Source organism: Lepidochelys kempii, chromosome 1, assembly GCF_965140285.1.
Source record: "Lepidochelys kempii isolate rLepKem1 chromosome 1, rLepKem1.hap1, whole genome shotgun sequence".
In the NCBI taxonomy this organism is placed as follows: Eukaryota; Metazoa; Chordata; order Testudines; family Cheloniidae; genus Lepidochelys; species Lepidochelys kempii.
The window spans coordinates 255572915-255600818 of record NC_136380.1 but is presented as its reverse complement, the minus strand read 5'-3'; the positions used below and the strand labels follow the sequence as shown (position 1 = coordinate 255600818).

Sequence of the window (27904 nt, the reverse complement as noted above, 5' to 3'; positions counted from 1 at the left end):
ATGCCCCTCCCCACAAGATGCAATCACCAGCTGCTTTCCCTCAACATGGGGAGTGACAGAGTGGCTACGCTGCTTCCATCCCGGCTGCGCAGACATGCACTCACACATTTTATAACATCTTTTAAAAATCACACTTTTTTTCCCTATTTTCTTTTCCTCCCAGCAGCAAAGATTGAAAGGACTTCTTAGCCCTGTCATTCATGGTTTCCACAGCTATTTCCCATTAAACTTTTCCCCTTCAGAGCATGGAAATAGAAATCCTACCCGAGGGAAAACAGCTTCATATTTTTACCTTTTTAGCAAAATCTCCCACTGCTCCAGTTCTACTACAGTTGTGAGACACGCATATACCCCCAGCACAAGTGCCACTATTCTGAGTACAGGCCTCTCCATGAGGGTTAATATAGTCCTTGCTTTATTTTGCCCTTTCTTTTTACCTACTCACTACCACTGAGTGAGTAGGGTGTGGAGTTATTTATTCTGAGGAAAGGTCTCCATACATTACTCATTTCCCCCCCCACACCGAGATCTATCCCCTTCCGTGTATCATAGAAATGTAGGGTTAGAAGGGACCGTAGGGTTAGAAACGTAGGGTTAGATGGGCATCTTATCAATGACAGCAGTGTTCCTCCTGGTCTAATCACTTAGAGGCCTTGGGGCTGACTTGTGCATCACAACTAATTAATGCATCAACTTTCTCCCTTCCCCTCCCACCCCCCCGACTTTGCCCCTGTGGTTCCTGCTGATATTTTAACCATCACTTTGTGCAGTAATGAGTATTCCAATAAAATTAATTCCTGGGTTTCTTTTCTGCTTAATTAATGCAGGAAATCTTTGATGTTCAAAGAGGTTCTGCGTCTGTCAGATTTCACACATTGCTGTAACAGGATCTTGAAATACTGTAAACAAACACGAGTCCTCCATCCAAACAAAACAAAAGGTAACACAGCGGAGTGGGATAATTCTACCCTTGTGCCGCTGTCCCTTCTGGCAGAGCTGGAGAACCTGTGTTCTGGAGATGACGTTCCTGACTTCCTGTTCTGTTTCCACCTCCTGAATAAGATGTGCGTCTGTAAGCCTAGAGCATCACCCTGGATAAGTGCTGTCTCCTCCTGTGCTCTGCCTACATCCACTGGGATTTTTTTGTCCACTTCATGTAGACTCCAAACAAAAGACTTATTTTCCTTCATTCCCTGGAGCTGAAGGTTTTTTCCCTTCCACAAGTGAAGGCCCATCTGAGGGACACAGCCTGGGACAGCTTCTCTCTCTCTCTCTCTCCAGTGACCAGCAGTCCTTTTACTTTTACTACAATTACTTGGAAGCTTAGAAGGCTCACTAGCATGTCTCCACTCATTAAATGTAGAGGATTTATCCCCCACAGTGCTTCCTGCTGTTCTTTGAGCTTTCACTTCCTATAATTTCAGTAAGGAAACCTTGGGTTTCTTTCTTCCTTCCTTAATTAATACAAGAGGATAGGGTTTCTCAGCAAGGTTCTACATCAGTTGGATTTCACACATTGCTTAATTTGTGTAAACAGATCCACTAAAAAATATATGGAGAAGCCCCAGTCCAAATATTTCATTGCAGTTTTCTTAAAAAAACGTACTGATTGTCTGCTCTGGGCACAAGGCTGGAAAATGTTGACTCTTTCTAACTTTGTGACCTTCATTAATGAAGGGCCTATATTGTTTCCTACCACTAAGAGCTAGAAGGGGAGAGATTTGTGCAACAATGCTCACAGTAAGAGGAGCAGGTGTTATTGCCTGACCCATAGTCTCAGAATTCTGGTCCTCCTCTATTAGGTCGTGGCCTGTTCCTCTGCTGGAGTTTATGTTTCCTGTTTAGAAAGTGTGAGGCAATGAACTTCAAAGATCCAGGTGGAACCAGAGAAGGGGAAACTGACATGTGGGAAGAACTGAATTTAAGAGAAGTGCTTGAAGGCTTCTGAGCAAGCTACAGAAGACCTGAATCCTTCAGTTATGGACAGGAGAGGAGAGCAGTAGGAAGAATGGGAGAGGAAGAGACATACATAAGAGATGAGGGAACCTAGAGACAAAAGAAAAGAGAGCAAGAGTCCATCCCATCAAATAGTATTTTGTCACTCAGACTGTAGCTGCTGCCTTCAGAAGGCCTGATTCAAGCAGTGGAACGTGCTGGAGCAATAGCAAGGAGACAAAGCACCTGACTTCAGGTAGAAAAATAAATACAGATTCAAATATAACCAAAAGGGGAGCCTTCTCCCTGAAACTTGTGGCTCAGACCCAACTTTCACATGTTTTTTGAGGGGATCATGACATTGCATCATACTATACTTTGATACACATGATATCAAGGTGCAGCATGATGTGATTATTTATTTTTACCTCAGTCATAACAAATAGGTGGAAGTCCATCACATTTGTTTGAATGTCAGATGTACCTGAAATTCAAAATCTAAAGGAGGGAGTGTGGATGGCTGAGACAAGTGGTAGTGAAATCTTTGTCATTAGCTGGAATCCAGCCTGGGTCAGTGGTGGCCAACAATGCTAGTTACAATTGACTGATTGCTCTGTGAAATGAGTTAGAATAATAGAAATTTCGGATGAAAAAGATCCACTAGGTCATCTAGCCCATCCTTGTGACCAGTGTTCCCGATGTTATATTTCCTAGTGCTTTGTTCAGTCAGTCTACTCCTAAAATTCTAAGCATCCACGCCTTCCTTTAGGAAGCCATTACAAAATTCAGTAGAAATTGCCTATATTTTCCACTGTGAATTTAATCTCATTACTTCTAATTATACATCCCTCTCCTGAACCACAGTAAATAATTCCTCATCCTCTTTTGTGTTCATACCATTCAAATATTATCACATCCCCAATCAGTTACTACTCAGCAAAACTATGTGTTTAATTATTTTAATTCTTCCCAAAAGTTAGTTAGTTCTGTACATAATGTTGGTACTCTTCCATGAACTCCTTTCAATTTAAAAATTTTCTGGTACTGAGGTGCCCAGAACTTACTACAGTATTCCAGGTAAGAAATCAGTCCAGGTCCCATCTACATAGCATAACCTGCTGCCACAGATGGCACTTATTGGCAGTCTTGGCGAAGACCAAGGGTTCAATGGGCTATAGACACAGACCTACCCTCTCATTGCCAGAGGTGTTTCCTTCAGAGCTTTGTTGAAGCATGTGCTTCAAAGGAAGAAACTGTCCTTGCAATTGCCTGAGCTGTGCCTGCTCTCTGGGTATTATAAATGGACAGCATAAGTCTTCAAAGCTGTACATCTCATAAATTTTTTATCTGCACCATTCTCACTGAAACTGATTTGCAGTGTTATTAGAAGGTAAGAAATGTTAGGAACATGAAAAGGCCATCCAGTCCTATATACTCTTTTGGTTTGCCTATAATACTAGTGTCGCTCCAGAAATAAATTAAATGGACCTGTTCCTCCATTGCGCTATGCCCTGTGCAGTTGTTTACAACATTACAAAGCAGGTGTCAAACACCATCAAATGGGAATGTTGTAACAGCCACAGTGCACTCGCTTTGTACTGGTGACTCCACATGCTCATAGTGAAAGAGAATCAGGCCCATTATCTCTTGAATTCATTTATGCTCTTTGCTTCTGTCTCTATCCCCCATAATGCATTTTGAGAAAGGCTTTTAGCCAAAATGTTAGTGAGTGTTTTGGCTCTTACCAGTCAATGAGTAATTCTTAATTAAAACATGACTTTGCTGTTTATACTTTTTGTGGTTTGTTTTACTGTCTTTTATGAATGGTTTTGATTCCTATACTCTTGGGTATTTGCATACAGTAGTTACTCACTCTCTACAGGCTATTTAAAAAGCTTCTGCAGTTAGGATAGATATGCTCTTGAAATAATTCCTTTCACCTTTGGAAACCAGGGGTCTAAATCCTAGCAAATGAAGTGTGTCTGGTGATCACATACATAGTGCTTTACACATACTGTGGCAGGCTGTTTACACATATGTGCTTTACACATACTGTGGCTGTTTCCTAACACCCCCCTCTGGAGCCAGGCACAGTATTTGAAGAGGACTACATTAGTGTGACCTTGAGACCTTTAAATTTACATCCACAGCATCCACATGGGAGAGTTACAGTGCAGCACCTTGGTGCACTGCTATTCACACCCGTGTAAACTGAACTGTGGACCAGTGTAGACATGCCCTAAGTCTTGGTGGCAGACTGGTCTGAGTGGCTTTTCCTTGAGGAGGAGGTATCAAAGTGCTGATGCTTCCAGCAGGAGGCAGAAAAGGCCTGATAGACCGTGTGTTGCACAAATTTATACCACGGTACTCATCTTGACTTGTGCTATCTCTTGCTAATCCAGTACCTCGCTCCTTCTCTGCAGCATCCCTTGCTATTCCAGATTCAGACTGCCAATTGTACCAGTGTGTCCTGCAATCTTGTGATGCAATCAAACCTCTAGTAGAGCGTGCCTCTGGACAGCAGTTGTCCAAAGTTCTGATTGGCTGGTTGGGCCTTTTTGGTGATGTCACAAACCTTGATCAGTTCTTAACTGTGCGGTAAGCGCCTCCTCACCACACAGAAAAGTATACCCCTATCTGTTGTCTCATTTTTACAAAAAGGAAACAGGCAACTCTTTTATATCTTTCTCTCATTTTCTAGTTTGTAAAACAATTTTCTAAAGCTGGAAGAAGGATGTTAAAATGTCATAAGCTTTAGCTACCAAAGTCCATAATCCCAACCCTACCCTTCAAAGTCCCACTGGGACGAGGGCACTAACAATAGGATAAAAAAGTGTAGCCACTTATCCAGCTCAGCTGCTGCACATGGCTGCACTAGAGAAGTGACTGCACTGTTCTGAAACGGCTCCTGGCTTTAGGGAACTGATGTAAGAGATGTGTCAAGGCTTCTAGCTTCCATTTTCTACTAAAGAAGTACACTGGGACTATTAAACGACTGTAGTTATGTTTCCTGTTCAGATTTTGTTACTGTATGTGGAAGATGAGTACCCTCGTTTGACCATTGGACCACAAATTTCAGCAAACAGGGCAGCCAGGCTGTGATTTGGAAAGACCACGGGCCAGGGAACTGAAAGGAGATAAAGTTACCCAACTACATTAAACTGCTGGAGAACCCGAGCAGAAACTCTCAGCTTGTGGCTGATTAAGGTAGGAAATTTGAAATTTGGACCCAGACGTCTGAATGAGGCTGTGGTGAGGAGGACTGGTCCTTTCAGGTCTTTGAAGAGGAACCTCATGGTCATGAAACATTCCATTGCCAACAAGGGGAAAGTTCATTGAACCAAGCAGTGATATAGGAGGAAGCAGAGGAGTGCTTCCTTTCAGCTCAGGGAGGCAGCTGGTCCCTTTTGAGGATGGGTTACTTACCTTAGCTGCAATTTATTTATAATTAAGGGGGGTTTAAGGAAAGGACAAACCTTCCCTTAAAGAGGAAAGAACTCAGGAAATAATTGGGCTATGGGGGAAAATTAGCCCTAAAGTCCCAGGGGACTTGGGGTAAGTAGCTAGGCTGCATTGCTAGGAAGTCTCAGTTCTAAACTATATGTTTATGTTTGTTGTTGTTTAGCCTATGGGATCTGGAACACTAACTGTTTTAACTTTATGTTGAACCTTAGACACCCCCCACCCTCCCAAAAAAAGGCAGCTTCTTGGTAAAGGTGTGCTGTTTCTGCAGATAACTCACTGGCATGGTTGTGCAAGACCAAAACCAGGCCTTGTCTATGGGAACCAATGCAGCAATGATTCAATGGGAAAAACGTTTATCTAGAAAGCTGAAAGACCAAGGAGTCCATTGTGTCTTTGAGAAAGAGAGAGGGATATTAGGGCTGGTTAGTGTAGGAAGATCAAGACATGCAGTTGGCCTGACTTTCTTTTTTAAAGGGGCACTGAGATTCTGTTAGGTCCAGGCCCATTTAGGCTTAAACAGGTTGAAGTGGCTTAAGAGAAGTTTCGGCATGATTTGAAAAGAGGTTCATAGGTGTGTACATTGACCTACAGATATGTGGGGATCTACTTCACTGCCTCTGTTTTGTGGATGCGACCAATTTTTAGGCTGTATTGTGTTTTGAAATAAACTTTTCCCCACATAACTGGTGGTCCTCTCTTAAAGCCTCGAGCGTAATGCATCAGTGTTCTCTTACTTTTATTCTTGATGCCTACAACACAGAAGAATTCCCTCAGGATAAGAATGGTGGGCAGGATAGACCATTCTCTGAGTTGGCTAGAAGACTCCATAAAGAGCAATGCAAGGCATTCTGTTTTTCACTTCTTTGAAGCTGAGCCTGCTGCCCTGACCCACTAAAGAACCCTAGTCTCTGTCTAAAAGCAAGATCTAAATGGTGGTCCCTGTGTGTATTGCAAACACTGAGCTGCTCCTACGTGTTAAATTCAGACATAATACTGGGGCTGATGTGAGGAGTACATCATGCTGATGACCATCAAGGGTGCTAAATTGTCAGGGTTGGTTCTGCCAAGCCCCCTTCAAACTTAGCTAGGAGAAGCAATGATGGAGAGGCTAGTAGACGCCATGTCCATGTGGTCCCTGCCAGGCTGCCCCCTTCCTTGTGGTGCTGGGATAGCTTTCAGGGTGGATTATGCCCCTGTAAGGGGGGCACATGCACACTAGCATTATAATCTATGGGATCACCACACCAACACAGCTCCAACTTGATCCTTCCCGCACTTCCCAGTCAGTCAGGGCTGAGAGGCAGTGGCTGAGACTGTGAGACACGTACTGATGCCCACACCTGGACTCCACGGCAGTTCCTGCCCAGCTATCTTTCTCATTCTCCTCATAGTCTCTACAGCTTTGGGGTGAGTCAAGCTTGTCTAGCACCAGCCCTGTATAACAGTCCATCAGTCAACACTGTTTGGTTAGCACCAAATATAGCTGTGATCAGCTGCTGCCTTCTCCAGTGCTATGAATAGGGCAACATCAACAGGCATGGAAGTATACAGAGTGGGTATTTGGGTATTTTGCATTATGCTTTGGTAAAGTTTGGGGGATGGTTGGTATTTCGCAGTTCTCTCTTGAAATTATCGATTTGCTGCTTCGTCAACTGACTCAGGACAGCTGAGCCTCTTGTAAGCCAGGAGCAGGTTCGGAGTCTGTGGGAGACACTGTCTGTGTACACTGTCTTAATTGCTGCTGTTGTAAAACTATGATTCACTGGGTGATGGCCCCTTCCAGCCCAAGGCCACTTTATTCCTGTGTTTTTATAGGAGGGGAAGAAAACAGAAACCCAAGCAATGTACTACTTGGCTGATTCCTCTCTCATACACTGGGGCTTTTTGTAGTTGCCAGGCAACCAGCTGAGGGAGGCAGAGTCAGTGATTGTGTAGAGGGACCTGAAGAAATGACTGAACTTGTCAGCAGCAGTGTCAGAGCAGATTCTTTGTAGCAAGTCAGTTGACTGAATCCATGTTGGTTTTGCCTCTTTCACAGCATTCTGCCTGGGCAGTACCGTTCAGCTGCAGTCTCCTCGTATAGGTGTCAGTCCTGGGCTGTTGTTTATTATTTGTATTACCAAGGTGCCTCGGAACCCCAGTCTTGGACCAGGACCCCATTGTGTTAGGTGCTGTACAAATGAGGTGAGGAGTCTCATTATTCTCTAATTTACAATGTTTTGACACCAGTGCAATTCCACTGACTTCAGTGGCATCATCCCCGAGTCTCACGGGTATAAGTGAGCTATGAATCAGGTCCAGTACGTGCATAGGACCCTTTTATAGCTTCTGACACGCGCCATGCAAATTGAACGATGTCCCTGTGATTCAAACAAGCCAAACCAGAGTTCAGTTCAGCTCAGCATGTCCGTTCTGAAGTCTTGATGTTTGGCATGCACCAAACGGGTTCCAGCAAGGGTCAGCAAGCGCAGTAAATGCACTAACATATCAAATACACATTCCACTAAAAAGCAGCATGCCTTTCCCAGGACAGTGCTTGTCCAGATACCAATGCCTAGAGCATGATGCCAGTGTTAAAGTTGTCACTTGTCCTAAAAACCTAACCTTGGATGGAGAAACATACTCAATATATTTGATATTCCGGGGAACGGAGATACGTTTTTGAGCCTCTTCTCACAAATCAATTTAAATTGCCTGCAACAAAACCATCATAGAAGCTGCTCCAGCAACTGGCACTAGTTGGCTCTGGAGTACTAACTGCTGGTTGTTGAGTGCTGATAGTACGTGCAGTGGTAAACAAAATAGAAAGATCTGGTTCTGCTACGTGTTTATAAATTGAAGTGGAGAGACTAGTCAGCCATAATAAAGCTCAGTCACAAAATATGCCAAGTGACCAGATGAAGGAGCAGCAGTAATCTATGTTGAAAAGCTTCATGGAATTGTGGGAGGATGTTTTTTTTCCCCAGAAAGGGCTTGAATAAAGACAGTGAGATTGGTCCTTGTGTAAAGGGTGTTGTGTTAAAATCTACCTGCTTTAAGTTCCTATATTGCTAAGATAGCTGAGAGATGCATAAAGTCATTTCAATTCACAAACTGGTTGTGGGAAGAAGTTATTGAAATGCACGCAGAGTAGCTTCAAAAAAGTGTGAATGGACTCTCCCTAGATTGAAAATGTGATAGTTAGATGGTATCCAAGGACTTTTATGAGGTCACATGTTGCTATGGTAATGGAATGGAAGTTTCTTGTAACAGAAGGATATCTGGGGCACAAGAATTCATGTTTTAGTCTTCTGGAGCACTGTGCATGAACACAATAGGTGTTGACCCATTTGGGAGACAAGAGGCCATTCCCTTCCTGCTGTACCCCGGATGACACCCCAACCTGACCAGGCCAAGTGAGTCAGCTCATCCCAAGGCACTTCACAAGTGAAAATAGTTTCTTAGATCCCTACAAAGCATTCTTCCTCACCCTGGTGTGTATCAGTCCTTCTTTTCTTTTGACCCCCTCCCTCTGTCTTCTATTTCTCAATTTTACTCCTGCTGGACTTATCACCTTGGTGTCCCTACTGTTGTTACTGCTCTCCAGAAGGGGATGTGTGTTTTTGTGTGGTACTGACAGCTGTGAGAGAGGAAGCCACAATGAGCTCAGTATGAGAAGAGTCCACGTGTTCCAGTGACCTGATCCCAACCCATCTTCTGAGTTCCCTCATTCGCACACTCATGCCTTTCTCATTAACCTCACACTCTCCTCTGGTTCTTCCCCTCCCTATGCTCACATGAATTAGTCTCTCCTGTCTTAACTGCTCCACCCCACGCCAGAAAAACACACCCTTAACGTCACTTGTCTGTCCAGCTACTACCTCATCTCCCCTTTATGTCTAAGCTCATTGAACACACTGTCAACAATCACTGTCTGGAGCTCCTCTCCTCCAATCTTTCTTCTTGGGACTCCACTGAATGACTCTTACCAAAGTTTCTAATGACTGGAGCTGGTCGGAAATTGTTTTTCTGTGGAAAATTTCAGTGAAAAACAAAGAATCCCCCGCCCTGCTTTCAATGAAATTATTCACAGACATTTGAGTCTTTCTGGCCCAAAACTAGAAAGCAAAAGATTTCAGCTGAAAACCAAAAAATTCCTCTGCTGGAAACTTTTTCAGCAAAAAACTGAACCTGTTTGCAGAAAGCAGACTATTGTCACAAAAGTAATTTGAAAACCCAGTTTTCCACTGAAAGCAGTTTTGACAGAAAACTTTCCTACTAATGATCTCTGCCTGGCCAAAGCTCAGAACCAGTATTCCATCCTCCTCCTCAACCTGTCAGCTGCTCGTGACTGCACTGACTATGCTTTTCTTCTTTATATCTTGTTGTCCTCTTACCTTAATCACTCCTTCAGCATCCTCCTCCTCCACATCTCCTCTCCAATTTTCTGTGGGGGTTCCACAGTGCTCTGGTCTTCGCTCCTTTTTCTTCTCCCTCTGCTCCTTGTCTCTGCACAATCTCATTCACAAACACTAATTCAACTGCCATCTCAATGCTGATAACTCACAAATCTACCTCTTCTTCAGACCGGTCCTCCTGTGCAAACTGGAATCTTGACCTGTCTCTCTGACGTCTCCTTGTGTCTGTCCAGCTGGCAGCTTAAGATCAACATGGCTAAATTAGAGTTCCCAATCTTCCCTCCTCCTATCAGAGACCTTTGGCAAGAAGTCAGGCACCTTAACTGAAATGTCTAACGTGAAAAGACACATCCATCACCACCATGTCTCAAAGTGTAACTATTCGAGCCAGTCAGAAAAGGGGTTTAAAACTTTTGTCAAAAAAACAGGAAAACTGTGGCAGGAGGTTGGCTTTCTGATGAAAATCTTTTTTTTTTTTTTAGGAAAGTTGAGACTTTCTATGGGACAAAAGGTTTTGTGGAAAATCTAATATTCTGTCCAAAAAAATGTTTTGATGGAAAACTTTTGTCCAGTCCTACTAATCATTACCTAGGTGCAGCATGCAGAAGGCACAAAGGCCAGAGTTTTGAAAGGTTCTTGGCATTGACAGGTGGGGCCAGATTTTTCAGAATTGTCCACATGTTGGTTATTGAGCTCCTCTATAAATTGGCCTCTATCGCTATGTCTACACTGCAAGCAGGGGTGTAATTTGCAGCTCATGTAGACATACCTGTGCTAGCCTTAATTTAGCTAGCTCAGGTACCAGTTACAGTGAGGATGCAGCAGCGTGGGCTGTATAAGTCCCCTCCACTCCACCCCTGCAGTCCCCTTCAGGTTTGTACTGGCATTCCTAGACCATGTTGAAGCCAGCGCCGCTCTGTCTTCTGCACTATGGTTCGAAAGCTAGCTAGATGAAAGCTAGCGCAGGTATGCTTATCCAGGCTACAGATTATACCTCCAGTTGCAGTGTGATGTAGCCCCCCCCCTCCTTTTTTTTTAAAGGTCCCTAAATGAGAGTTGAACTCTTCTGAAAATTTGGCCCCACTTGTGAGTGCTGAGCACTGGAAAATCAAGCCCTGAACTCTTCTGGAAGCTTGGTTTTGTGATGAAAGCAGGAGTTCAGTCCTCGAGGGGGCCATTTAGGGATCTGGGGCAAACATTGGGGACTGGTCCTGCTTTGAGCAGGGGGTTGGACTAGATGATCTCCTGAGGTCCCTTCCAACCCTGATATTCTATGATTCTATGATTCATCCCGAGAAGATGCGGGGAAGGGTGTGTCTAACAGGGAGGTTTGGATGGAGCAAGGGAGTAGGATGAAATGAGCGTAGACATAACAGCACTGTGCAGTGGCCAGAGGGGAGTGGGCAGGTCATTCTCAAGACCCCAGTCCTGCTGCCGTAGAAGCAGTGACAAAATTCCCCTTAACTTCAGTGGGGCACCAACAAGCCCTCCAAAGAGGTGGTCTCTCCAAGGTAGGGTTAAGGCCCATGGCAGGGAACCGCAGGTACAGAAATTTTGTGCTGTGGCTGCTTGTCGTGTGCTTGCTCAGTGAATAGAGAGAGCCTTTCACCCTTCCTGGCTACCAGTCCAGCACCTTTCTCTAGGACTAAATTCACATCAGAAGTAGTAGAGGAGCCTGCTTGTACTCTTCCCAACCAAAGCCCTACTCCTAATTATTAAACGCCTCATCAGGGAGGCTTTGATACTGGGAATTAACTTGAAAGGGATTTAATAACCAAGGGCCATACACATCCCTCAGCCCTCAGCAGAGCTCCTCATTGAAGTGTTTCCCTCTATGAGCATCTCCTGAATTTTGAGCAGATTTCTCCAGTAGCCATGGCAACAGCCTAAATCTCATTCCCTTTTTGTGATTTAGGCAAGCATTATTTAAAATCTCTTAAATAAATGATGCTAAAATACTCTGAGTTTTGCGAGCAGCATTGGGCAGCTCACCATGTGGGTTAATTTAATCACTCTACAGTTCCCACTAAGTACATAATTCAAGATCTTCATTTTAGATAAAAGTCCTTGAAATCTCTGAAGGGTGTAAAGAAGAGAGAGGAATTGTCTTGGCACAAATCCTCTGAGTGAATCGTTTTTGGGGTGGGGAAAGTGGATTCTCTTTTGTCAAAAAACCAAAAACGTTGAAACCAAAACAAACGGTTTAAAACCTGTGTAAGACTTCCAATCTCGCAGCTCTCAGAGCTCATGGCAGTCAGGGGCAGCCATTCCAGAGACTTGAGGGCCCTGCTCTGCTATGTTAAGAATTGTGACTTTCCTTCCCAAGTTGGGTCTCTTATCTTAGGGGCAGGGATTGCTGTGTAGGTAATGTGGTGGTGGCAAATGTCTTATGTCACTCAGTGGTCCCGTCTAGCCTTCCTTCACCAGAAGGGAAGTGACAGTGATGGGGGGGTCACTGAGTGTGAGAGAGAGAGAGAGACCGCTTTCTGGGAAACCTCTTCTGTGGCAGGGGTGCTGGAACAATTTTTATAAGGGGGGTGCTGATGATCAAGCCAGTCAGTGCGGCAGCATCCCTGGTGCCTCTAGTTCCAGCAGCGCTGCTCTGCGGAGTAAATATGAATGCCTGTCAGGGGTGCAGAGTCAGAAGGGTCATTCCTGGGGCCTGTGGTTAGTGATCTCATAGAACAGGGAAAAAGGGCTTCCTTATTTCACTTGTTTGGTTTCAAAGCCAATCACAGCACCAAGGTGTTATTGTTTGTATGCAGGACCTACAGTATAGTGTAGTGATAATTATTTGTTTTTCCCCTCCTTCCCAAAAATTGCCCCTGTGTTGCTGTGATCACTTATGAAAGGAAAAACCCAGAGGGCCTAATATCATAGGGGGACTCCCGCTGCTTATCAACTTGCAGGTCGTGCAAGGTATAGCTTTTCAAATGAGTGGGGGCTTGAGGTTGAAGCAAGTTGGCTGTCGCCCTTTAGGGGAAGTTGCACTGCTCCATAGCTTTGCAACTGCAGCCTTGTCATTCACAGAGGCAGAGAAGCAGTGCTCAGTCATGCCCAAACTGCTTCCTCATATGGGGAGCGAGGGATGTGGGGGGAGAGAGAAATGTTTTTAGTTCTTGCCCTGAATCACTGGCAAAAATGAAATGATTGCTTTTGCAGGGAGAAAGCACCATTTCACCAAAGGCAAACTTCCATCTGGGGTTCAGTAACGAGAATTCACAATTTTGCACATTCATTAACCGGATGTCCAGCCCCACGTATCTCTGTGGAGGGGGGCGCTCCCACCTCAGTACTGTCAGGCTGTCACTTTTATGAGAGGCAAATCCTGCCTTTCTCCCTCTCTCGCTCTCTCTCTGTTTCTGTCTCTCTGTCTGTTTCTAGTAGGGCTGAATTCTGTGCAAACATTTACTTGTCTGAACTACCTTGTCTGCCTTCACAGGTGTAAATAAATATCACAAGAACACAGCACATCCCTTGAATGTCTGAACTGGCAGGACGCTGGGGTGTGACTGGTTGAATAGAAGAGCTTGCAGTGTAAAGCAATGTCTATGTTTCCATGTGTTCTGCTCCTCCTGCAGAACAGTTCTATTTTTCATAACATATTTGTATCAAGGGAAGACAGGAAGCATTTGATATTTTGCTGTATTGATTTATCTGGACAGAAATTGTCTTTAGTGCTTTACTTCTCCCCATGCAGTATGATCGTACGGCCAGTCTGGAGGGGAATATTATGTTTTGGGTTAGGGAGGGTTGCACAAGAAGAAATAGTGGAGACCAGCAGGGTGTGGGGGAATGTGGGGGGTTTACAAGTGGAGAATCCATGGTTCCCTTTCCTCTGTTTACACTGGAGGCTTTTGACTAAGAGAGTGACAAAATCTGGGTGGTTTGCCCTCCCCTTTCTCAGTGAGAGGCGTAAGGGAAAAGCCTGCTGGTGGAGGCAGAAATCTCTGACATCCAAGCCTGCCCATCAGCTGTTTTACTAAATTATTCATCCTGCTCCTGTGATAATATAGTTATAAGGAGGAGCCTAATTACATTTACTAGCTGGCTTCAGCCAATAGGGTGATAAGGATCCAGGGCTATGGGATGACGACGAATCCTGCCAGTGTGCTGTGAATGTGAGGCAGAAGAAGGGACTTGCAGTTTGTGTGCAGAAGGGGAAGAGAACAAGTCAAGGGCCTCTGGATTAGCAGACTGAGGAAAGGTAAGGAAGTGAGTGGAAATGGGATTCACCTGTATAATACAGAGCCTGTCTGTGAGCTTTTTTAAAAAAATATAGCCTATGTGGACTATTTTCCTGGGGAGTTTGGGGGAGGAAGGGATTGTGTGTATGTGTGTACACACTCACACAAGACATGTATTGGTTGTCTTTGTCTATATGTACACATTGCATATGCGTTCATGTATAATATATACACACCCACACACAATGTCCCTGTGCATGTATTTGGAGGTGCTTGTGTTATATATGAATGCAGCAGTGATCTATAAAGTGTGTATATTATAAATGTAATTAGAAAAGGTGAGATACAGAAACTGCCAGATGAGCTAAAGAAATCTGGATAAACCTAGTAGTGTACAAAGCTGATTTGAGGAAAATGGGACGGCACGGATTGCCAGTCAGATATTTGAAATTAAACGGAGCAGGGATGAGACAACTGGTGTGTATTAATCTATGAAACCTGCAATGAGATGTGGGAATGAGAAAGCAAATTAGAACATTTGTCACAGCAGGTGAAGATAAACGGCGAACAGTCTGTAACTGGATTCGCTAACATGGGAAAGAAAGTGTGAATGACTAGGAAAGGCAATTATTTCTATCCACTGCTGATCTACCTGTACCTATAGGGTGGGAGAGGAGAGAAATCAGGAGAGCCTAGATGGCTGATTAGAAAGTATAAACTGATTTGACCGTCTCATAAACCTGTCGCCTAAATAACATTCTACTGAAGTGTATCCACAGACTTTAATTCTCTCTTCTAATCACATGGGATGGGGTGGGCAGCTGTCAGAGAGGGTGAGACTTTGAACTGGAACCCACAGATTCATGTTGTTTGGAATAGCAGGAGTATGCAAATTAACACAGGAACTTAGCATCAGGACCACCTTTATGTACTGTCCCCTTTTTCCTGTTATCAGGAAACTACCTAGGTCGGGTGGTAATAGTTCTGTCAAAAATGGGTTCCTTTAGGATGACCGTCACTAGGTAATGTAGTGCTAAGACATAGAGGGGTGTTTGTGATGATGATACTAAGATGCCTATTTTGTAACAGACAACATCCTTTCAACTAGTTAACAGAGGGTTGTCCCACTGTCTAAAGCCTAAATCCATTTCATTTAACGAGTTAGTCCTATATCCCAAAATATGGAACCCAAGGGCTTATCTCTCATTCTGTTTTTATTCCCCCACTTCCACTTCTCTTATTGGGCTCCACGAGGAAAGTATTTTTCCTCCCCTGCTCTCTGTAAAGTTTCAGGCCAAAAAGAACAATATATCTCACTGACCATGTTTTACATCAATTGGAACTTTATAGACCCTTCAAATGAGTTCCTGGGAAAACAGAATCTCTGCTCAGAGAGCATCAGACACTGACTCTGGGGGACATGAAGTCTCCCTACAAAGAGAGCAGGAAGACAGACATAAAAGGAGACATGTATGGAATGACTGCCTTGGAACCTGGATTGATCACACTGGTTCAGTTAAAGTAAGAACTGACCTGATTCCTTGGCATTCCCTGACACCAAACCTTTTATAAGTTTAGTTCATTCGCCTCCACTCCCAGATATCTCCCCCTCTCCTGGCTTCCTCTCGGGGCCAGGAGATGGGGGAGGTCCCAACATGGCTGATATTCCATCCATAATACACCCTTTCCCCTGCTTATCTTTACATTATTCTTGTAATATGGCCTGGCTGTTCTAGAAGTCTCTGGTGTGATCTGATATTGGGGGGATAATCTTGAGTCTAATTCTCCACTGCCTTACAGCATTTACACCTGTGCACCCTGAGAGCCAAAGTGGTTGTAAAACCACTCCCATGCTGATCTGGGAGCACCCACTTTGCACAGGTGTAAATGACTTCACGTTAGATGGGACAATGTTGAATCGGGCCCCTTGTGTGATCTGAGGCACCCTGCACTGTGTTCAATGTTTGTATTCAGTGACGCAGGACCAGCTAAGAAACTGCCGAAAATAATATGCTATAGCCCCTATTTAGGACCGAATAGCACTGTCTTCACTTCATCTGAAAAAGCTAGGCTGACTCAAGTGGGTGTTTAACGTATGGGGTATTTTTGTCACTAGCTGTTCTCTTGCATGTGCACTCTGCTCCTTTTTTGTGATCCTAAGCAGAACAAAGCCACAATTGTATCTGAGTTTGAGTCCAACTTTCAAAACACCCACAACAGCCAAGTGAGCTGAGATTGAAGCAAAAGAAGTTTTGTCCATCCCTAAATAAAACCCGCTTCAACTTGGGGACGAGAGATGCCACTGCTACAGACTGAATAGGAATAATTGAGTCTCCTACATATTGACATAATGAGATCGTCAGAGCCTCGATGCAAAGAGAGCTCACAGTTTAAAAAGCTACCTAGGCAGCTCATCCTTGTGTTTAAAAGGAGGCTCGCTCTGCTTATTGTTGCTGGACTGTTGCGTGCTGCTCACAGGGAATTCAGCACATAGGGAATTCAGCGAGGGGGTGAGGGAAGTGTTCTTGGTGACACCACGGCAGTTGCAGGCTGGGATTCAGTTGCAGCATTTATCCCTGGTTGGGTGAATACATTGTTTGCTTCTGCCTCGGTGTCAGCAGTGTGGTTCAGAGGTGGGCAAAATGCCAGATTCTTCCCAGGGAAGCTAATGTCATTGTCAATTCATTGGTGGCAGAGACCATGCTTTGAAATCTGAGGTCACTCTCCCTGTTAATTGCGCAGATGATTAATTCATGCAGTGATATCATTTTCCTGGGCTGAGGTTATGAATTGTAATAATGAGGGGCATGGAGGGATACAAGCCTTTTGCTCATTTTAATGTTGTTAACATTATTACTGTGCCAGCTACTGCCTCCTCCAAACGGTGGCCTCCTGTCCCTTTGGTGGTACTGGCCTTCTTGTTAACTCTCCCCCTTGCCAAAATGGGCTCTGGTGTAATGCAGGCCAGATGCACCCTGGGGGACTGCAGTTTGAATGTGGATGATGAGTGAGGGGCCCTTATCTGGCCACAGTAGTTATGGAAACAATAAATTCTAATCCGTATTTCAGATTATATGTGAAACAGAGTCTCTATCCACTGGGTACTTTTCCTTAATCTTGGTGTCCAGGACAAATTGTGTTCTGCCTCCCTAAAATTCCCCTTGCACTTCCATCTGGATTAAATAATTCTCCTCCTCCTCTAAAAAAAAAAAAGTGAAAAGTGGTCGTGTTGCACAATGGCTGTTGCATTCTGGCCACTGCATTCCACACCAGAGGTGGCTGCATTTCAGAGGCTGGTGAATGACCAATGTTTACTCCATCTGTAATCCTTCAGAAGTAAAGGTGCTGTAAAAAGGTCAGTTGTTGATATAGAAGCCTCCTAACGGTGTGATCTGTGTCTGAGGTAATAACTATATCCTAGGCTGAATATCTCTTTCTCTCTGCTATTGTCCTAGTATCTAAGCAAATAAACTCAGCAACTGAAAGCCAAGGTGATTTTAGTAAATAAACTCTTTTGGGTTTTGAGCTGTGGAGTTTGTTAGCCCAGGGAATGATTAGTAGCCAATAAACTGGAGTTATTTTGAAGTTATTGCAATACTGACATTCTTAATTGAAACTGTAAATAAAAGTGAAGGGAAACAATACAGAGGGCTGTCAAACTGCTCCTCCTTGCTCACTCCACATTTTTCCTGCTCCCCTCTGCTATCTCCTTTTTCACTGACATCCCTCCCCAATGGTCCGCAAGCCTCTTGTCTTATGTTTTCAAAACTGAATTGGTGGGGCGGGGGTGGGATTCCAATTTAAAGACAAATGTTGGGGCAAAATGGGTTGCTTTCCATTTAAGCAGTGTGGCAGCTTGGCTTTCTCTTCATCCTAGATTACCCTTCCTCACCACCTGCCCTTGATGTTAAAGTTGCCATTTTCCTGCTTTGCTTTATGGGAGTGGCATTTTTGTTGCTGACAAACAATTAGAAAACTCTGATTGCCATGACTCTTCTTTGACAATTGGCTTCTTACTCAATCAGGATAGAGGTTTGCATATTTACAATACAGTTATCAAGGAATAACCATGCGGAGATTATGCAGATCCCTCCACTATGTCTATTAATGACTGGCAGCCAGTTTGCAGAGGATTGCATATTATATAGTTAGTGAGAAATAACCACACAATGATTGTGCAACTCAGACGCCTATAACCAGAGCACAATATAACACTGCTACTATTAATAACAGATTGACAATGGCCACGAGGAGGGTGAAATATCCCCAGAAGCTGTGCTTGTAATTTAAACCCTGCTTAAAGGGAACAAACAAGAGGGTGGCCCTTGTAAATGACATATTGCTGTGAGGTGATCTGCAGGCTTGTGTCCCAAATAAACTGCTCTGCATATGCCTGCTGATAAGGGCTAGATTCTCCATTGCTGAGAGTGAGAAGAGGGGGTTGAGGGAGGCTTTCCACTTCCTAAGGTCCTCTCTAATCTGGCTGTGGGATGCTTTGGGTGTAGATGTGCTGAAACAAAGGCAGCAAGGATAGGTGACATGGAGTCCCACTTCTCCTGGAAAGTGGGAGTGTTGCCTTGAAATGAACTCTGAAGGCAATGGCCTGTTGTTTAACAGGATTGTTTTATTTTCACCGGTAACTCTTATTATTTCTCTGTTCCACTGCCTGGTTTCATTGACTAGGCCTTTTCCCTTAGCAGAGTCCTCCTTAGAAGGTGCTCAGATACTACAGTGCTGGGGGCCGTCTGAGTGCCCAGCTCAGTTTGGAATCGATTGACTGACTGTACATTAAGTGCTGCAGTGAACAGAGGAAGCATTTACTTTATTTTTAAATGTGTCTACCAAAGCTCTTGGTTTGTATCCCTTCTCTAGGGTTGTTTAAAGTATCTGGCTAAGGGTACTGACAGAGACTCTTAAAAATGTCACTTCTGAAAGTTATCCAGCTATTTTAAGTACCTAGGATCCCCCCATCACCACAGTATCTGAGTGCCTCACACTCTTTCATGTGTTTATTCTGAAAGCACTCCTGTGAGGTAGGGATGTGCTATTATCCCCAATGTACAGATGGGAACTGAGGCACACAGAGACTCATGGGTATGCAGACATACCCAAACTAGCTTTAATCTAGGTAACTGAGGTCCCTGAAGCAGTGAAGGTGCAGCAGCATGGGCTGGCCCCGCAAGTAAAGTTACCCAGGGTTCCAGGTGGGCTTGCACAGCCCACACTGAAGCGCAGGCGGCCGTGGCTTTACTGCTTTACTGCCGAAGCTAGCTAGAATAAAGCTAACTCAGGTATATGTACACAAGCTGCAGTCACACCTCATGTACCCTAAGCAATGTGCCCAAGTGAGTTTGTGACAGAACAATGACAGGTTTCAGAGTAGCAGCCATGTTAGTCTGTATTCACAAAAGAACAGGAGTACTTGTGGCACCTTTGAGACTAACAAATTGATTTGAGCATAAGCTTTCGTGAGCTACAGCTCACTTCATCGGATGCATTCAGTGGAAAATACAGTGGGGAGATTTATATACATAGAGAACATGAAACAATGGGTGTTACCATACACACTGTAACGAGAGTGATCACTTAAGGTGAGCTATTACCAGCAGGAGAGTGGGACTGGGGGGGGGGAACCTTTTGTAGTGATGATCAAGGTGGGCCATTTCCAGGAGTTGACAAAAACGTCTGAAGAACAGTGGGGGGTGGGGGGGTGAATAAACAAGGGGAAATAGTTTTACTTTGTGTAATGACCCATCTACTCCCAGTCTCTATTCAAGCCTAATGACAGGTTTCAGAGTAACAGCCGTGTTAGTCTGTATTCGCAAAAAGAAAAGGAGTACTTGTGGCACCTTAGAGACTAACCAATTTATTTGAGCATGAGCTTTCGTGAGCTGAAGTGAGCTGTAGCTCACGAAAGCTCATGCTCAAATAAATTGGTTAGTCTCTAAGGTGCCACAAGTACTCCTTTTCTTTATTCAAGCCTAAGTTAATTGTATCCAGTTTTCAAATTAATTCCAATTCAGCAGTCTCTCCTTGGAGTCTGTTTTTGAAGTTTTTTTTGTTGAAGAATTGCAACTGTTAGGTCTGTAATCAAGTGACCAAAGAGATTGAAGTGTTCTCCAACTGGTTTTTGAATGTTATAATTCTTGACATCTGATTTGTGTCCATTTATTCTTTTATGTAGAGACTGTCCAGTTTGACCAATGTACATGGCAGAGGGGCATTGCTGGCACATGATGGCATATATCACATTGGTAGATGTGCAGGTGAACAAGCCTCTGATAGTGTGGCTGATGTGATTAGGCCCTATGATGGTGTCCCCTGAATAGATATGTGGACACAGTTGGCAACGGGCTTTGTTGCAAGGATAGGTTCCTGGTTTAGTGATTCTGTTGTGTGGTTTGTGGTTGCTGGTGAGTATTTGCTTCAGGTTGGGGGGCTGTCTGTAAGCAAGGACTGGCCTGTCTCCCAAGATCTGTGAGAGTGATGGGTCGTCCTTCAAGATAGGTTGTAGATCCTTGATGATGCGTTGGAGAGGTTTTAGTTGGGGGCTGAAGGTGATGGCTAGTGGCGTTCTGTTACTTTCTTTGTTGGGCCTGTCCTGTAGTAGGTGACTTCTGGGTACTCTTCTGGCTCTGTCAATCTGTTTCTTCACTTCAGCAGGTGGGTATTGTAGTTGTAAGAATGCTTGATAGAGATCTTGTAGGTGTTTGTCTCTGTCTGAGGGGTTGGAGCAAATGCGGTTATATCGTAGAGCTTGGCTGTAGACAATGAATTGTGTGGTGTGGTCTGGTCTGGATGAAAGCTGGAGGCATGTAGGTAGGAATAACAGTCAGTAGGTTTCCAGTGTAGGGTGGTGTTTATGTGACCATCGCTTATTAGCACCACAGTGTCCAGGAAGTGGATCTCTAGTGTGGACTGGTCCAGGCTGAGGTTGATGGTGGGATGGAAATTGTTGAAATCATGGTGGAATTCCTCAAGGTCTTCTTTTCCATGGGTCCAGATGATGAAGATGTCATCAATGTAGCGCAAGTAGAGTAGGGGTATTAGGGGACGAGAGCTGAGGAAGCGTTGTTCTAAGTCAGCCATAAAAATGTTGGCATACTGTGGGGCCATGCGGGTACCCATAGCAGTGCCGCTGATTTGAAGGTATACATTGTCCCCAACAACTCTGACATCATAATCAAAAAGGCTGACAAAGGAGGTGCTGTTGTCATCATGAGTAGGTCGTAATATGAACAGGAGGCTGCTAGGCAGCTCTCCAACACCACTTTCTACAAGCCATTACCCTCTCATCCCACTGAGGGTTACCAAAAGAAACTACACCATTTGCTCAAGAAACTCCCTGAAAAAGCAAAGAACAAATCTGCACAGACACACCCCTGGAACCCCGACCTGGAGTAATCTGTCTGCTACCCAAGATCCATAAACCTGGAAATCCTTGACGCCCCATCATCTCAGGCATTGGCACCCTGACATCAGGATTGTCTGGCTATGTAGACTCCCTCCTCAGGCCCTACGCTACCAGCTCTCCCAGCTATCTTCGAGACACCACTGACTTCCTGAGGAAACGACAGTCCATCGCTGATCTTCCTGAAAACACCATCCTGGCCACTATAGATGTAGAAGCCCTCTACACCAACATTCCACACAAAGATGGACTACAAGCCATCAGGAACAGTATCCCCGATAATATCACGGCAAACCTGGTGGCTGATCTTTGTGACTTTGTCCTCACCCAGAACTGTTGCACATTTGGGGACAATGTATACCTTCAAATCAGCGGCACTGCTATGCGGGGGGCCCCGGAGCTACTCAGGGCCCTAAGCAATTGTTTGGTTTGCTTATGCCTAGTGCGGGCTCTTTTTGCTAGTAAGTGGCAACCATCCTGTCACGGAACAGGAATATCCTTGAAAACAGAGTTACTAACTAGGCTTCACTTTGCAGTGTTTTTCCTGCCAGAGGTGCGCTGCTGCTTTAGCACTCCGTGTACTCGATGTTCAGGCAGGTGCCAAGGTTGCAGCAAGATGCCTGTTAGGCCTGTTGATTTACCAGAGGTCTGCAGTGTTACAGCTCCTTGTTCGTGAGGAACTCTCGGGAGGCTATGGCTGCCAGTGACCCCAAGGGATGGAGTCTGAAATGAAGCATTGTAACAAAAGCAAGTAGCGAGCACAAGCCAGCTGCCTCTATAGTATGACGGCTATACTGCGGCATGGCAACATTCAGTATTCTGCCTTCAACAGAATTAAAATCGAGTCTTGATTTATATCAGGAAATCTGTTAGGATTCCTTCCTAGTAACCAATTAGCCAGTAGACAATGCCTGGCAAGGACTTCTGCGCAGTCATGATCCGAGATCTAGTTTCTTAAGAAACTGGTGAATTCCCTACATTCTGTAGCAGCATCTGATGTCTACTGGGGTGCTTGAAACGTGCTCCCATGTATCCTTCTCTTCTAGCCTGAGTCTAATGAGCTTCACAGAGTGGTAAAAGGCTGTCTTCTTCAGTCAGGCTTTTGGGTGACTATTACTTTGTTTTCTATTCCATTTTTATGTTCTGGTTAGAAGGCTGTCTTGGACCAGATAGGGTGGGTGTTGATAAAAGGCCAGACTGTTTGTTTGAGTTAGTTTTGAACCAGAAGTTATGGACTTGCTCCAGGAATCACTGGGTGAGGGTCCATAGGTTGTGTTTTGCAGGAGGTCCCTTCTGGCCTTATAGAATTAATAGATTTTATGTTCTTTATAACGGCTGTCAAGTGCTTTTGTGATCGTTGAAGCTGCCTAGGAACGATCGTTATCTTGTACGATCGTGTTTTTAATGGGGACAGCTGCTTCAATGGGATGACAAGCTATCCACCAGGATGTCTCTAGGGATTTTTCTGTATCCAATACACCGCAATATATATTGAATGCCATACTGTGTATAGGTTCCGGTCCTGCGATGGTCTACATGTGGAATGCCTATTGAGGCACCTCAACCATAATTGTTCCAATGGCTCTAGGGAGCACAGGCTGGTGTGAAAGTTCCTTCACCCTCTTATGTGGTACAGTAGGTGCACCCACATGGCAGCTCAGCTTTGTATGGCTGGTGTGGAGAGGGTTACACACACACACACGACTGGGAGTTCACCATCTGTGCTAGGCTTTCACAGTCCATGCACTCCTTGAGTTCCACTTCCACATGTGGTAGGGCCTCCATAGGAGCTCAAGGGGGAAGGATCCCTGCTGCATACCCAGACTTCTCACCCACACAGGGTTAACCATAATCTGTCCTAAAGAAATTAACCCCGTGCATACAGAAAGGATGATTGCATAGATCAGCTTTGAAGCCAGACTCTTTATGCATTGACTAATTTGTCATTTGAGTTGGGCACACAGATTACGATGTATTCTTTTGTTTTCAAAACAATACCGTTTTTCGGTTTCAGATATCTTCTGGTTATTGTATACTAAACTTAGCTTCCTCATTATTCTGAAATACATTACATACTTATCGCATATAGTGGAATAATTCTGGGTTTATTTTTTTTACATTTATTTATCTAGGTTTTTCTATCGAGTTAATATCCATAATAATTAATAAACTTTAATGAATTTAGCCTCACAAAACCCCTTTTAAGGTACAAAAGCATCATTATTCATATTTACAGATGGAGAAACTGAGGCACAGAGAGGTTAAATGACTTACCCAAGGTCACACCGGATGTCTGTAGCAAAGCAGGGAATTTTCAGTCTCGTGACTTAATCTCAAGATCATCCTTCCCAAAGTATAATTCTGAATTATATATGAATGTATTATACTCTGCAAAATTTTCACTGCCATACTACAACATGTAATAGGATAAATTCTGCTCTCTGTAGCACCAGTAGGAACCTATGGAAATTGATGTGGCTGCATAGGTGTAAGTGAGGGCAGAATTTGGCCCATTGTATATAGAGAGAGAGGTCAGATTCTCTCAATAGATAAAAACAGGAGAGTGCCCATAGCTCGAGTTAATTGCTAAATAGAATTTGGTTGGTCTTAGTTAACTCTCCATTGTCCCATGCCACCCTTTTAGAGACTTGAAAAAACAAATTACATTTATGTTGGTATCTCTTCTGTACTTTTCTGCTTGGGAATGAAAGCGAGGGTCTGAGAATATAATGCAGATTATTAAAAGACGGCCAACTGCAGCATGCACAGGGTTAGTGCACTAGCCTTTTCAATTCTGGAGGCTTGGGTTTAAATTCTGGAGGAGATATGAAAACAAAGACAATGAAGCAAGAAGGAATACCTAGTTTTAGCTCATCAGCCAGGTTTTTATAAGGCGCCCTTTCTATATGCAGTCATACACATCTCTTTCCTTCAAAAGACACCCTCAAACTGAGTACAAGTGGCAGTCAGCAGGTATGCTTTTAGGCCCCTTGAGCTGCTCTACTCACCTCTGACCAAATGATAATAGTCCCTTATAGTACGAAGAATACCTAGCACTTATTAGTAATGTAATCATAACCTGTGTAGAATTAACTACTGTGTTCACTATCTGATAATATATCAGCCCTGTTGGCCAGCCAGGGAAGTGGAAAGGGCTGTCTCTTCATCTCAGCGTCGTACGGGTAACCCCATTTCTACATTCCTAAGATCTGTTTCAGAGTAGCAACCGTGTTAGTATTCGCAAAAAGAAAAGGAGTAGTTGTGGCACCTTAGAGACAAATACATTTATTTGAGCATAAGCTTTCGTGAGCTACAGCTCGCTTCATTGGATGCATCACTAGTACTCCTTTTCTAATTTCTAAAAACTGTAACATTAGGGTTCTGAATCTCATGCTATTTGTAATTGGCTATGCATACACTATCTGTGCATATACCCAGCAAGAATCAGTTGTAACACATGTGGTTTGAATCCCTCCTACAGTAGCCTGCTCTGACAGACTGATTGCGGAATAGAGGTTTTTCATGCTTTTAATTCCTTTTATCTACCCCTTTCACTTCTTCCCAGCCCTGGGAGAGAAGATGTGAATGTGTACTTGGGAGGGTGGATAGTGACATAGCTTTACTTGTGGCTCAAGACTTTACATTTGCATTTAACTGGTTTCTGGCTCAAATGTCTGAGTTTTCCCTCTACATAAGAACATAAGAATGGCCATACTGGGTCAGAACAAAGGTCCATCTAGCTCAGTATTCCGTCTCCCGACAGTAGCCGATGCTAGGTGCTTCAGAATGAATGAACAGAACAGGTAATCGTCAAGTGAACTATTCCATGTTACCCATTTCCCTGCTTCTGGCAAACAGAGGCTAGGGACACCATCTGCTCATCCTGGCAAATAGTCATTGATGGACCTATCCTCCATGAATTTATGTAGTTCTTTTTTGAACCCTGTTATAGTCTTAGCCTTCACAACATCCTCTGGCAAGGAGTTCCACAGGTTGACTGTGCGTTGTGTGAAGAAATACTTCCTTTTGTTTGTTTTAAACCTGCTGCCTATTCATTTCATTTGGTGACTCCTAGTTCTTGTGTTATCAGAAGGAGTAAATAAAACTTCCTTATTTACTTTCTCCACATTCATCATGATTTATAGAACTCTATCATATCACCCCTTAGTTGTCTCTTTTCCAAGCTGCAAAGTCCCAGTCTTTTAAATCTCTTAATATATATTCCCTAAAGTGGCCAGATGTTCACCATTCCCCAAAAGTCTCTGTGGCTGGGCTTTAAAAAGGACTGGCTAATTTTGTGACTCTTAATGAACTAAGCTATTGATTATGGGATACCTAGATTTCGTGCTTGAGGGGGTCAGATGATTGATGATAATTCTAAGCACTTGTAAGTGCTATATGCTGCAACACTTTGAACATCCAAAGTGCTGCAGCTGTACAAACATTAACTAATCCTTATAATACCCCTATCCATTAGCTAGAGTGTTACTTTCCTCATCTCTAAATGGAGAAATTGAGACACCAATATTAATTGACCTTTTCCAAAGCCATACGTTAGAACTCAGGAGTTCCTGGCTTCCAGCTCTGTGCTTAGTCCACTACCTCTTGTGATTGCCTGTGTGCCAAGTTTTCCCTCCCTTCCTGATGCACGCAGTTGGTTAGGTGCATTAAATTTTAGATGCTTTTAGACTAGAGGTCAGAGATGATTCCACAGGACACCTCCACTGTCCAAGGTGGATGCAGTAATAGAATACAGAACAGAAGCCATGAAGGAAAACAGTTTGGTAAAGGGCATTAACTCTTCACAGTTAGAGGCATAATTTACCTTTATGTTTTCAAAGCATACTGCCAGATTTGCACAGCAAAATCACAGCAATGTTACCCCTTTGTGAGTACAGGTCTCCTAACAATTGACCAGGGCTCAAGAGTGACCTGACTTCTTAAATAGCTTTCAAGCATAGCTGACTGTCCTGCATACGCAGCTGGTGACTGATTCTTTTGGTTTGTGCTTCCAACCTGAATTATGATGTTGCAGCATCTCGCTGGCACTTGCAGAGTTGCTGTTGAAAGGCAGCCTAAGGCTTCACGGCACAAAGACATCTGGCAGCATCCCAGATTTAAAAGTCTGTATGTGCAACTGATGGGCTGACATGATTTTAACCCCTTCCGTGTAATGAACAGAACAAACTGATATAAGATCTGAGGATACAGCTGCTTGATCTGACTTCCTTCTCTCACTTTCCCCTAACAATACCTGTCACATGGAGTTCTTTGCAGATCCAGGAGAGGGGAATGTCAGTTCTGGGGTCTGGAAATGGAACCAAAGCATCTTTGTGCTTGCGTGTGTGTGCGCACATTCATTTCAATGAAAGGATATGATGGCCGGGGAGCAGAGCAGCCATGGGCAGGACCACACAAGGCTTTGTGTATGTACATGTGATTGACAGGAGTCTCCCTAAAAAATAAAGTCAGATGCAAAAAACTTTGCACAAAATTTGGGCTAGTTATTGTGAAAGGGTGGTCTGCCACCAAGGACAGGAGTGCCTCATAGTCAGGCCACCCTGCCACCTGGCATAGCCCTTTAAGGCCGTGGTTCTCAACCAGGGGTATGCATATCCCTGGGGTACACAGAGGTCTTCCAGGAGGTACATCAACTCATCTAGCTATTTGCCTAGTTTTACAACAGACTATATAGAAAGCACAGGCGAAGTCAGTACAAACTAAAATGTCATACAGACAATGACTGGTTTATATTGCACTATATACTGTACACTGAAGTGTAAGTACAATATTTATATTCCAGTCGATTTATTTTATAGTTATACTGTAAAAATGAGAAAGTGAGCCATTTTTCAGTAATAGTGGCTGTTACACTTTTGTATTTTTATGTCTGATTTTGTAAGCAAGTAGTTTTTATGTGAGGTGAAACTTAGGGTATGCAAGACAAATCAGACTCCTCAAAGGGGTACAGTAGTCTGGAAAGGTTGAGAGCCACTGAGCTACAGGGTTCAGAAGGGAATAACAGATAAATATAGAAACCTTAAAGGTCTTGGAAATAAATGGTGCTTAGGGAAGGAAACTGGACGCTGCACTTTAAGGTCCTGAAACCTTACAGACAAGGCAGGACAAGGTCCCCTCTCACCCAACCAACTGGAAGTTGGAGTTGGGTGAAGGAGGAGTTGGGAGCAGCATAAAGGATATCTCCTTCCCCATAGCAGATAGGCACTGGCAGGAGGAGGCTGCCTACACCAGCTGAACCTCCAGAGTAGGAGGCTAATTGGGAAGGGTGTTCAGCTGAAGGGAATTGGCAAAAGCCTTGCACCTGACTTTAATCACAACCCTAGCCCCAGGAAAAGGGCTGGGGAGGGAATGACTGCTTGAAGGAGGGGAAGATTGATGAACCAACGGGAAAGAGGCCTGGGTAATAACCCTGGCTCCAGAGAGAGGGCAGAAGGGGAGCTTCTGCTTCATGGAGTGTAGGACCGGTTAATCTGAGCCAAAGAGGCCTG

At 44.0% G+C, this 27904-nt stretch overlaps 1 protein-coding gene across 3 annotated transcripts in view; it reads left to right on the top strand.

The window, feature by feature from the left end:
• Positions 1–13853: 13853 nt before the first annotated feature.
• Positions 13854–27904, top strand: part of SYN3 (synapsin III) — a 279590-nt gene continuing 265539 nt past the window's right edge. The window contains exon 1 of one of the 3 annotated variants that reach the window (XM_073324725.2): positions 13854–14004. The gene's annotated coding sequence lies outside the window, so the exon portion shown is untranslated. Of the gene's footprint in view, positions 14013–27904 lie in introns of all 3 variants that reach the window. The other 2 variants (XM_073324735.2, XM_073324744.2) reach the window with 2 other exon arrangements.